This window comes from Castanea sativa, chromosome 5, assembly GCF_040712315.1.
Source record: "Castanea sativa cultivar Marrone di Chiusa Pesio chromosome 5, ASM4071231v1".
NCBI classification, from domain to species: domain Eukaryota; kingdom Viridiplantae; phylum Streptophyta; class Magnoliopsida; order Fagales; family Fagaceae; genus Castanea; species Castanea sativa.
In genome coordinates this window covers 73,227,100-73,239,873 of record NC_134017.1, presented here as the reverse complement: position 1 = coordinate 73,239,873, position 12,774 = coordinate 73,227,100, and the positions used below count along the sequence as shown (strand labels likewise).

Here is a 12,774-nt window from a genome sequence, read left to right as displayed (position 1 = left end):
TTTAATTAACTTGTTTGGAAGTTTTTTAAGGAAAGAGGAAGAGGGATTTTGAGAGGTTTAGAGGGGTTTCAACTATCTTCAACTCCTCATTTTTAATTCCCCCAAATTGGAGAGATTTGGAGGGAGGGTAGAGTAGATAAATTATTGACCAAATGAATTCTCTAATTTACCATTTTTAAATTAACAAAATTACAAACTGATTATATAAATAATCTTTGTTTGTTTCTTGAGAAAATTCAAGGTGAATGAAAAAAAAAATTGAATCTCACTATTTAGACGCACCGAGTCGTCTAAATGGTGACTGTTTCTGTGACTTTTTGTGGCTGATTTTCAGTGTTCTTTTTGGCTTTGGAGGTCCAAAATTTCACTATTTTTCACGATATATTTCTGAACTTCAATTTTCTTTTTTATTCACTTGGAATTGTGTTCTTGATCGTGTTATATCAATGTGCACTGGTACATTTAGCAGTACTCTGCTCTGCTCTGTTTGGACTCTGAGAAAACAGAGGAAAATGACAGAAACTTGTAGTTAAAAACTGTTATGTATACAAGTTTTTTACAATTACTTACTTGGCCGCCTTGGATTTGAAATTTTTGATTTTCTCGGGAAAGCAAGTTAGAGTGTTATATATTTCTTCGTGTTTTTCTATAGACTTGCACTGTTTCACTGAGAAATATGGCCAAACAGTATCTATGTTTGTGTCTCGTGGTAGTTGTCTTCTCAGCAACTATGGCTTCACAAGCTAAGGCATTTACCAATCCACTTGAAGGTAATTCTGTGGATCCTTTTTTTTTTCTTTTCTTTAATTCTAGTTCTTGATTTCCTTGCATTTTATCTTTCATTGGATTCTTTTATAGGAAAATTGATATAGTTTAGGAATTTTAGTGATAATCTGTGATTAGAATGTTCTTTATTCTCTGTTTGGTTAGTGAGAAAATTGAGGAAAATTTTAATTTTAAAAAAAAAAAATTCAAAGAGAATAGCACAACACTCACTCTTCCATATTGTGAAAGCTTCATTGTCCGTGCTCACAATTTTTGGCAGGAAAATTGGGCCAATTAATCATAGACTAATGTTGCAAGTCTATTTTCAAATAAGAGTAAATTTGTCTGTTTAAATTATTTCCTCTATTCTCCATCCTAATTTTTAAAACATCCAAACAAGATAAATGACTAATTATTCCCTTCTCCCTTACTAATTTTAAAAACATCCAAACAAAGTAGAGGGTAACTATTCCCCTCTACTCTCCTCCCTCTCTAAAATTTCAAACAGGCCATAAATGCTACAAGAAACTTGGAAAGATCTAGTTGGAAGGGACATTTTGGTAAGAGAAGCAATGGGGAGATTTAGAACACTGTTCCTCTGTGTATAATCTGGTGCCCTTGGAGAGAAAGAAATGCTCAATGCTTTGAGGGGCAAGAGAAGCATACGTCAAAGTTGAAGTATTTAGTTTTGAAGACTTTGTTTGACTGGACTTTGACTTCTTAGGCTTATTTCACTGTGGACTTTGACTTTGTTTTTATTACCCTCTATTGTTTTTCCTTTTTGATACTTTCATTTTTATTTTTATCTATATTTTATTTGGGATTTTCCTTTGTATACCTCCTGTATGCTAGGATTGCACCTCTTTAGCACCTTTTCTTTTAATAGATTTTTATTACTATCAAAAAAAAAAAAAATTTGACAATAAGAAGAAAAAGAAACTATAAAGCAATGGCTATATATAAACTAAGGAGGATCCTGTGCAAACCATTATGCCTTGGTTAGGAAGGTATTCGTTGATAAGAACATGATTAATTAGAGAAACAAAAAAAAATTAAGAAGAAGAAGCAAGTTTGAATCACATGAATTTGCACCAAACACTTATTAAAAATAAAGCAAAGGCATGCAAAGTGCGAATCTCAAAGCCTATGGATGCCCAAACACCTCTAATGTTAATAAGGTTGTTTACTGAAAGAAATAAGAATGAACAAAGCAAACACATCTCCGTATTCCACGTTGCTTCAATTTATACGCGGCATTCAAATACCACACAGCATATATAATTATGTGATGCATGCAGGCTGAAAATGCCATAAATCATAATTATTTTCCCACTAACATTCTTGCGGCAGAAGACCCTTTTCATGGACAACACCGCCTGTTAGACCACAAAAGCAAACTTTACTCAATATGAAAGAAACTCTAAAAGAGAGGTTTACAAAATAAAATGTCAACCTACCCCAATTCTGTAGTCTCTTATTCTTCAAAGATTTCCACTTTGATACAGGGGCTCCATAAACCTATAAAGCATGGGTGACGTAACATGCGATAACACTCTAATAAAAAAACAAACAAGAATTGGAGAAAACAGAACAAGGCATGCGTAAGAAAAAAGATGGAATTTTTACATTATTTAGGAGCATGGTTTGTTCGCTCTCGGATATGAAGTCAGGAATGTATATTAAGGTGGGCAGTGAACCAACTTTGAAGCCGTTCAATACCTCTTTTGCTTCCATTGCACTGTCAAAACCCACTATTACAAATTTTATTGATACGTAAAGCATCAAAAAAGAAGAGAAAAGAAAAACAAAACAAAACAAAAAACATTATTCTTCGATATTAAGCATCAGAAAACAAAAATAGAGAAAAATGAAGTAAAGAAAGTCTCAAGGATGATAAGCAGGATAGATAATTTTGTCAAAGAATTACCAAGATTTCTTTCTTCTAACTCTGCTTCCTAGGGGACCCACATGGTTTATATATATATATATAAAGTAATATAAAATCTTGTTTTGATGAATACATAAAATTTTATTAAACAAAACGGAAATCCAAGTACATGTATGGTATACAAGAGAGACATAAACAAAAAAGAAAACACTAAGATAGCAATGATCCAAAAAGCCATGAAGTGATTGAATACTCCAAGAGCTCTAGCCCACTCAAATACAGGTCTCAAAATTAAAGTTTCAGCTGAGCAAAAGGAATTCAGTTCCCACAAATGGCCTTAACCTTACACTCTCCAAACAATTCGTAATAAGCAAAGTGGGATAACTTCCCACACCTCCAACATATATTATGCTTCCTATAACCACCTCTCCAACAAGTTGGTTGTTTCTCATAGGCATTTTCACAAACATGTAATTCAGTTCAGGCGCATGACATATAAGATATAACACAAAACACAAACACAATGAACGCCAAAAACAACAATAAATAGCATATACAAAAAACTAACCAACCTCGTCTGAGGCTGATTCGATATAGGTTGATTTGCGAGCGACCGGTTTTACTGTTTTTGGTTTATAGATAAAATTTCTCTTCTAAGACCCTTATCAAGCTCCGCTCCGTATCAAAGCCATGGCTGTCTCTAATCGACAGCCCATACTTCATCCACCTCCACCTCCGCTACTCCATCGCCACCTCCTCGAATGTCACCGTCATCCTTCGCAAGGGAATCGGAACTCTACTCCGTAAGCCTCGAGTCCCTAAACGCCGCCGTCGAGCTCGCCCACCCTCCCATGTGTTACAGCAATCAGATTACGCATCCTCAGCTCGGCCAACGGCTTGCCTTGCATCACGAACGTCGCCGAAGACATCGCTTTCTGGAACCCATTGATCAAGAAGCACAAGGTGTTTGCCGTTTTTGCCTGTTGATCGGCCCTGCGACCACGGGATGAACATGTGAGGCGCACGTGCGTACAAGACGACTACAAGCTGGTGAGGATTTCGCAGTTTTGTTGATTTGGAAAGCGCAGGTGGGGTGGCTGGTGAGGATGGAGAAAGAGAGAGAAGAAGAGTGACGGCTTAGAGAGAGAGGGAAACAAATTTTGGGAAAAGAACAAGTAATCTAAGTAAAAAGTCAGAACAAAATTTTGGGCGGAAAAAATAAAAGAAGACAGATTTATTTTAAGAAAAATAATAATAATAATAAAAGATGATAATTTTAATTAATTACTATTTTTAAGTGGTGATTACTATTTTGCTATGTATTTTGTAATTATATATGAATTAAATATATTTATATGTTAATGAGTACAAAATATTAAGAATCTAATATTAATGGCTATGAAATAAAATTTTAAAAAAAAAAACAATCTTATATACTCAATAAAAATCACCGCACAACTTTTTCAAAAAAAAAAACACACAACAAAAATTATCACAAGTTCTATCTTATTAAAAATTTAAAAAAAAATGATCATAGCTATTATTAAAATTATGTAAGAATTTTAATATGTGATTAACTACGTTTACTTTTATTTTTAAAAAAAATATGACTAATTGAATGGTCAGATTAAGGGAACATAGGGTTGAATTTAAGTTACACCTAATGTAACTCTAAAAAATGTTACACCAACTAATAATTTATTAATGAATTCATATTTTGAAAATCCAACCGTTGGATTACATATTCTATATGTTCTTAACACGCACGCCTATTTTCATGCCAATTAGGTGTAATTTACCATTTGATCTTTAAACTCATCTTTTATGCGTTATTTTAAACTACAAAAACTTGAATTTAAACAATTGATTGATAACATGACTATTAATCTTTTATCACCTTAAAATTTTTGTAAGCATGAAAAATATGTGAAGATAATGTAATTCAACGGTAGATTTGTCAAAATTCACATTGAATTAAGAAATATAGGGTTGGGTTCAAGTTATACTTGATGTAACTCTAAAAAATGTTACACTAGCTAGTAACTTATTATTTAATTCATATTTTGAAAATCCAACCGTTAAATTACATGTTCTATATGTTTTTAACATGCATGCCAATTTTCATGCCAATCGGGTGTAATTTATCATTTGATTTTTAAGTGGGAAGGCGAAAAAAACATAGGGAAATTTTGGGGTTGGGAAACTTAAAGGTCTATTGCGACGGTCCAACCCGTCACTATAACTTAGAAAAGGCACCGCAAAAAGGATTCCTATTGCAGCAGTCATACAAAACGTTGCTATATCTCGCATATTGCAGCGTTTTTCTCTTTTGCCACTATAGCATTTGCTCAAAATGATATATTTATTGCGACAGGGTTTTTGGAGCGCCGCTATATCTCAGTTATCGCCGCTAAAACAGGTCTATTGCGGTGGTTTTATGTCCCGCCGCTGTAGGACGCCGCAAAAAACCTTACCTAAAGTGGCGGTCACAAAAAATGCCACAATAGATCTCATGTATAGCGGCGGGCCAAAAACGCACCTCAATAGGCGACATATAGCGGCAATTTACGTACCCGCCACAATAGGTCGTTTTTCTTGTTATGCATGTACCATTAGGTCGTTACAACAAGTTTTATAAATAAATAATATATATTTCTTCTTCTTCTTTATGAGAATAATTTATATTTCTAAACATAAACATTAAAATCCATATATTTTATAAGCTCAAATACGTTAGTGCAAAATATTAGTCCAAATAGCTTGTTTTAAAACCTTCATTTTTTTTTTCGGATTTCTTGTATCAGTAGAAATATTAAAACCAATTGAAACACTTCTGTCGTTTATCCTCCAAAAAAAAAAAAAAAACAATTGAAACACTTGAGAAACCTACAATACAACTCAATAATTTATTTAGTACATTTTGAGGGTATTTGAAATTGGTACAAAATTTACAACCTTGGAAGAGAGAGAGATAGAGAGACTTAGGGTCTATTTGAAATGAGAAGAATGGACGGGGAGTGGAGGAGAGTAGAATAAAGTTGGCTGAAAAATAGCCTATTTTTCGGCTATTTTTCAACCAACTCTACTCTACTCCCTTTCACTCTTCCTCACCCCCCCTAAATCCAAACGAACCATTAGAGAGGGGCTTGGTGTAAAAGGTTTGAACATATGAATATTGATGGTGAGGCTTGAGACAGTGATGTCAGCTTGGGTTAGCCTCTTGTATGGGTTTTTGGGTTTAAAAAAGGAACAAGATCTTCTCCATTTCACTTGAAATAAAGAGATTCTATTTTTTGGTTAAGATATTATTTTTTTAGATCTAACAACGTTCAGGCGGTCATTATCATCGTGCACCTTTGGTGCGGTGGTCACTCCACAAATATAAATGCTTGTGGAGTGTGGAAACAAAAGCCGGGGTTCAAGTCTTCAAGAGGGAGCTTCACATATATATACACTTAGATTAGCCTAGAGTAGAAATTCTATCTTGTATAAAAAAAATATTATAAAATAATAAATAAATAAAAAAAACCTTCAAGCGGTCATTAAATGAGATGACAATCACTACACCTTTGAATATGTAATTTTTTATTTATTTTTATCTCAATCATGAAATGGATCCATTTCAAATAGAGAATGTCCAAGAGGGTAGTTACGTTCAATTGTGGCAAAGTAAGTTATTCATATTGGCTTTGCCTTTTTTCTTTTTTCTTTTTTCTTTTTTGGATAATTAAAGGAGTCATTAAATAGGTAAAGATAAATAGGGAAAAGTTTTGCTGCATAATAGGTTATATGGCAACAAAAAGAAAGTAACATGTATTTAAGAATCATGATCAGGTGAACCTTTGGACATATGCTGCTTTTTTTCCCCCTGCCTCATAACCCATTATGCAACAGTTGTTGCATATTAATATGCAACAAAACTTTTACCATGACATTTATATTGTAAAAGACCAGAGGCTACCATCTCGCACCCTTGGTGCGGTGGTCACTTCATAAGTATAAATGCTTGTGGGGTGTGAGGGACATGGGCTGGGATTCAAGTCTCTAGAAATGAACTTCACACACATATACACTTAGATTAGGCTAGAGTAGAAATTCTATTTTGTATATATATATATACACAACCGTTGATCCTTGGGAATTAACTAAATCAAAAGTCTTACTCTGAGAAGTTTTAAAATCAATATTTTTTCTTTGACTGGGTAAATCAATCAAAGGTTTCTCAGGCTTTGAAACAGCAGGTTTTTCAACAATTTTTTCTTCAATACGGTCGAGCTGTTGACCAATAATATGCAAATATTCATTAGTAAAATTGTTTTGTTCAATAATGGCAAAAACAAGAGTTTTATCATCAACAATTTTGAAAGGGGAGGCTTTCACCTCAGTGCTTTCTTTATCATTTTTGCAAGTAATCAAAACAGTTTCAAGGGGTAGATGACTGGATTTAACAACAGTTTTATCATGTTTGACAAAAGCAGATTTTTTTATTACGTTCAAGCAATTGGTATGAACTTCATTTCTTGAAACATAATAATTCTCAAGATAGTCAAAAAACAAAATATGTTGTTTAACAAATTCATTTTTTCTCTCCATTTCCTTTTGATTCTGTCTTTTTCAGACTGAGCAAAAGTACTTTGGTAATACTTCCTTTTATCACGGTTTGCTTTAGAAAAGAATTCATTACTTAAAGCAACCATATCAATTTGAAAAGTAGGGGTTTCAAAATCCATATCCATCAAATTTATCACACGCAGATGTTTGAAAGGAGGAGGAGTTTCAATAGGTGGAAAATTAGATCCAGAAGGAGCCTCAGATTTTGCATCTTCTTCTTCTTCTTGATCATCTTTTGAGAGAAATTCAGGTTTAGTTGAATAATAAGTATTGCTAACCTGGGAATTGTTGCTAGCAACTCCTTTTAGCTTTAAATCAAGTGGTTCAAAATTCTTTTTCAAAAATTCATCAACATCAGAATTTCTTTTAACAAAACTTTCAGATCTAGCAAAGGACTTTCTTCCTTCGTTAATTCTTAAAGGTTTGTTAGTAGGAAACCATTTGGTATCATCAAAAAATATTTTAATAGTTTCATCAGTATATTGTGCAATCTTAGTAAAATTAAGTTCATCAAAAACAAGTTTAACAGGTGGTGTTACTTGTTCCAAAGTCCATTCTTTGGGAAGAGTAATATCTTGCCATTGAATCATTTTAGGGACTTGGATCTTAGCATCAGGGGTGGAACATTGAATCAACATAGTTTTTCTAGTAGGATCATGTCCTCTAGACCGAGGAGTTAGCTGGGAATCAAGCAATCTATAAAAAATTCGGTAAATAAGAGTAAAAGGTCTACTACCATCATCCATATCATAACCAGATGTCAATATATTCAAAGTTAAAGCTTTAATAATATTAGGATCATCTAAAGCAAGAACAAGATCAGAATAACAATCAAAGTAAACAGGACCATCATACAAAGAAGCAGTAATCATGTCAAGAATGCTATCATTAAATTTCTTAAATCTAGCATCGCGTAAACACATAAGCACAGAAGTATCAATTTCTTTTCTTGTTAAAGGTTTAACAGCAACTTGAACCAAACCAATGTGTAAATATTTAAGATTTTTCTTGGATAAAAACTCGTTAATATTTTTCTTGGAAAATAAACAACATTTTTCATGAGTTTTGGAAATAGAAAAGGTTTGTTCAACAGTTCTAGCTCTATATTTAGAGAAAATACTTTTTTCAGTCCAATTAAGATCATAAACAGATTTAATAGAAATCTTAGGAATATTCCATTTCCTAAAATCTGGGTACTCACTTTCTCCAACAGTGAGGTCTTCTTCATTTACAATATCAAGAGGACAACCAGTCCTAGAGCTAACAGAGGAGTTGGATCTCCACATCCTATCAATATCTAACTTATATAAAAGACTAGAGGCTGGTCTAGTAAATTAATGTTCACTTATTTTTCTTCTTTTATGAGGAGAAAATTAATGTTCAATTTTGTAGCGAAAGAATGGGCCTTTTAATAATGGTCAATTGGCTTAATCAATGTAATATATTTAAGGAAGTGGAAATGGAATCTGCAAGTGTTTTAGAATTATTAAAAAAACATTATAATAGATTTTTAAAGGGTAAATTACAAATTATATCCCAAAACTTTGGAAGTGTTCGGATTTTACACTCTGAAATTTCAGAATTTAGATTTTAACCCCTAAAATTTTGGGATGTTTGGGTTTTACATCCTAACGTTTCGAAATTTGGATTTTACCTCGTAAATTTTAAGGGTGTTTGGATTTTACCCCCTAAAATTTGGAGGAATTTGAGTTTTACATCTTGAAATTTCAAAATTTGGAGGTGTAAAATCCAAACACCCCAAAACTTTTTATTGTGAAAGGCCTTTCAGGCCCATTCCCTTCTGACTGTGGGTTCGGGCTCAAATTGTGTCATTACAATTATAATGATAAGGTAATAAAGCTAATGTACATTTCTAGTTGAGTATTTACTATTTAGCATTATTTAAATCCTAATTTGAACAGGTAAAGTAAAAATATCAATACCAATGCAATTTTGCTCAATGAATTTTATTTATAGCATTGCCCCTCACAACACCTAGATCATAGTATCATACGATAAATAACACAAAAATTTTAACATCACGAAAAATCTAAAAATTCAATTCAACCACGATTACATCACATTCATTCGAATGCAAAAATAGCCAATCAGATCCGAAAACAAAGCCATAAAAAAAAAATTGCAAAATGGACCTGATAGGTGTTGTCGAACTTGTCGTACATGAAGCAAGTGATGATACTAGCTTTGCTGATGGACTGGTCCCCCGAAAACACTAGCTTTTATTTCACTAAAGCTGATATTGGAGCCATCTTTTTCATTCCGATTTTTGATCTATATTACTGTTATTCTACTACCACTCTGAGATTTTCAAATTTTGGGCTTCAAAATTGGGGTGTTTCGGAGTTACCATTCTTTTATAATAAAAAAATAAAAAATATATATATATTATTAATAAATAAACCATATAAATTATTAAGGGTTTTAGAGAAGGTATATGTACATATTTCAACTAATATGTAATCTTTAAGCCCAAATAATAATAATAATAATAATAATAATCTATACTATACATAAAAGGATTTCCCTCCTTCAACTAAACTTTTATGCGAATCAAAAATACTCTCATTAATGAAGAGTAACTTTATTTAAAAATAGGGACATAAATGTCAAATAAAAAATTTAATTTTGAATTAAAAAAGAGAATTCCTTAAATTTGGGATTTTTTTCCTTTCATATTCAAAAAAGAAATTATGGTTATGGCTTATTTTTAAATTTATCATTTTTATTTGTTTAAAAAATAAATATATATTTCTAAATTATAATAGATGCAAATTATTAATTTTTATCCCAAAAAAATAGAAAAATCTCTAAATACACATGTGCAAAAGTTAGTAGTAATTATAATATCAATTCAATCATTTATAAAATATAATAAGAGTAATAATGTGAAAAAAAAAAAAAAAACCGAGATATTAATATTAGTAGGTGGAACAGTGGAAGATGGTTAAAACTTAAAAGACTAGAACATTCTATTTTTATTTTTAGTGAAAAGGGCTCACAAAAACAAAACAAACGAAAAAATTCAAATTTTTAAAAAGAACAAACGAAATTTTTTTAAAACAAAGGACATAGCATTAAGTAAGAGTAAGGAGGTTAACAAGTACATTACCTGTACAACAAACAAATAAAAAAGGAAAGGCAAAAAAAAAAAAAAAAAAAAGAAGAAGGGTCCGAAACCCAAAAGAATAAGAAGGTATGATTTTTTTTACTTTTCTTGTTTAACACCTTACTGCTACACCATTCCTAATATATATATATATACACATAATTCTATCGTATTTCTCTCTCCCTTTCTTTATTTGGGGTACGGTACTTACTAGTAGACAATTTGTTATACTAGGTTATCAAAATAGTACATTTGATAGTACCATCATTGCATTATGTAGTACCTACAACACATGTGACTGTACTTTTGTCACATTCGACGGTTCTCTTATTTTTCTTACATTTAATGGTATCATCATCACATCGTACAATATCAACATAACATGTAATTGTACTTTTGACATATTCGGTGGTTCCCTTATTTTTCTCTCATATTTGATGGTACTATCCTTACATTATGCAATACCAATATTACATGTGATTGTACTATTTTACATTCGCTGGTTCCCTTTTTTTTTTCTCACATTTGATAGTATCATCCTTACATTGTGGAATACCAACACCACATGTGACTGTACTTTTGTCACATTTAATGGTATCATCTTTACATTGTGTAGTACCAATATCATATGTGACTGTACTTTTGTCACATTCGGTGGTTTCATTTTTTTATTTATGTTACATTTGGTGGTTCTATTGTCACAAATATCAAGTTTGATCGTACCTTTCTTACATTCGGTGGTACTTTAATTTTTTCCTCACATTTGACAGTTCTATTGTCACATTCGATGGTTCCCTTATTTTTTCTTATATTTGATGGTTTTATTATCACATTGAATGGTACTAATATCACATTTGACTGTACTTTTTCCATATTTAGTTGTACTCATTTTTTTTTTCATATTTGATGGTACCATCCTCACATTATGCAATACCAATATCACATATGATTGTACTTTTGTCACATTCAATGGTTCCCTTATATTTTTTCTCACATTTGATAATACCATCCTCATATTGTGTAGTACCAAAATCACATATGACTACACTTTTGTCACATTCGGTAGTTCCCTTATTTTTTTTTTCATATTTGATGGTTTCATCGTCACATTAAGTAGTACCAACATCATATGTGACAATACTTTTATCACATTCGATAGTTCCCTTTTATTTTTTTTCACATTTGATAGTTCCTTTTTCGCATTAAGTAGTACCAACATTACATATGACAGGATTTATGCCACATTCAATAGTTCCCCTTTTTTTTTCACATTTGATGGTTCCTTTTTCATAGTACTAACATTACATATGACAGTACTTTTGCCACATTCGGTTATACTTGTATTTTTTTTTCTGACATTTGATGGTACCATTTTCAAATTATGCCATATCAAAATCACATGTGACTCTACCTTTGACACGTTTGTGGTTCAATTTTTCTTTTCTTGCAAATGATGGTTCTATTGTCACATTAGATAGTGTCAACATTACGTTTGACCATACTTTTCTTACATTTGGTTGTATTTTAATTTTTTTTTTCCTCATATTTGATAGTGTCGTTCTCACATTGTATAGTACCAACATCACATATGACTGTACTTTTATCACATATAGTGGTCCCCTTATTTCTTTCTTAAATTTGATGGATCCACTGTTACATTAGGCAATATCAACATCACATTAAACCATACATTTGTCACATTCGATGATTCTTTTTTTTTTCTCACTAATTATCATTATACTCCTAAAAAGCTAAAAAATGACCAAAATGCCCTTAGAACCTAAAAATGATAGAATAACCCTAAAAGTTTTTCTTCTTTTTTTTTTTTTTTAAAAAAAGACCAAATTACCACACAAAAAAAAAAAAACCCAAGAAATGGCTGAAATAACCGCGAAATCTAAAAAATGATCAAAATATGCATAGGACAAAAAAAATGACCACATGACCTTCAAACTTAAAAAATAACCGAAATTACCATAAAACCTAAAAAAATGACTGAAATAAACACAAAGTCTAAAATATGATCAAAATACCCTTAGAAAAAAAAAATGACCGTAATGGTCCCTATACATTGAGAATATCTAAAAATACCCTTAGAAACTTCATAAAGACCAAATTATCCTTAGTTAGGGTAGTGCATAGGTCGAGTTGAGAAGTTTTTTTCTATCCAACCCATCATCTTCTAAAAATCGACCCAACTCGGTGGATTAGGTTGGGTTAGGTTAGTTTTGGCAGGTTGGCAAGTTCGCTGCACACCCCTACCTAAAAAATGATCGAAATGACCATGAAAACCTTAGAAAGGACCAGAATTCCCTCAAAACCAAAAAAATTACCAAAACTCTCCCAATTCCCTCTAAAATAAAAAATAAAAAAAAAATCCTTT

General features: G+C 31.8%; 1 long non-coding RNA gene across 1 annotated transcript; it reads right to left on the bottom strand.

The window, feature by feature from the left end:
• Nucleotides 1-1,916: 1,916 nt before the first annotated feature.
• LOC142637305 (uncharacterized) lies at nt 1,917-3,864 on the bottom strand. Its single transcript, XR_012844599.1, has 4 exons — nt 3,226-3,864; nt 2,392-2,503; nt 2,223-2,283; nt 1,917-2,141 (listed from the first exon to the last, which is right to left on the bottom strand). It is a non-coding gene; the product is annotated as an uncharacterized LOC142637305 (long non-coding RNA).
• Nucleotides 3,865-12,774: the final 8,910 nt, after the last annotated feature.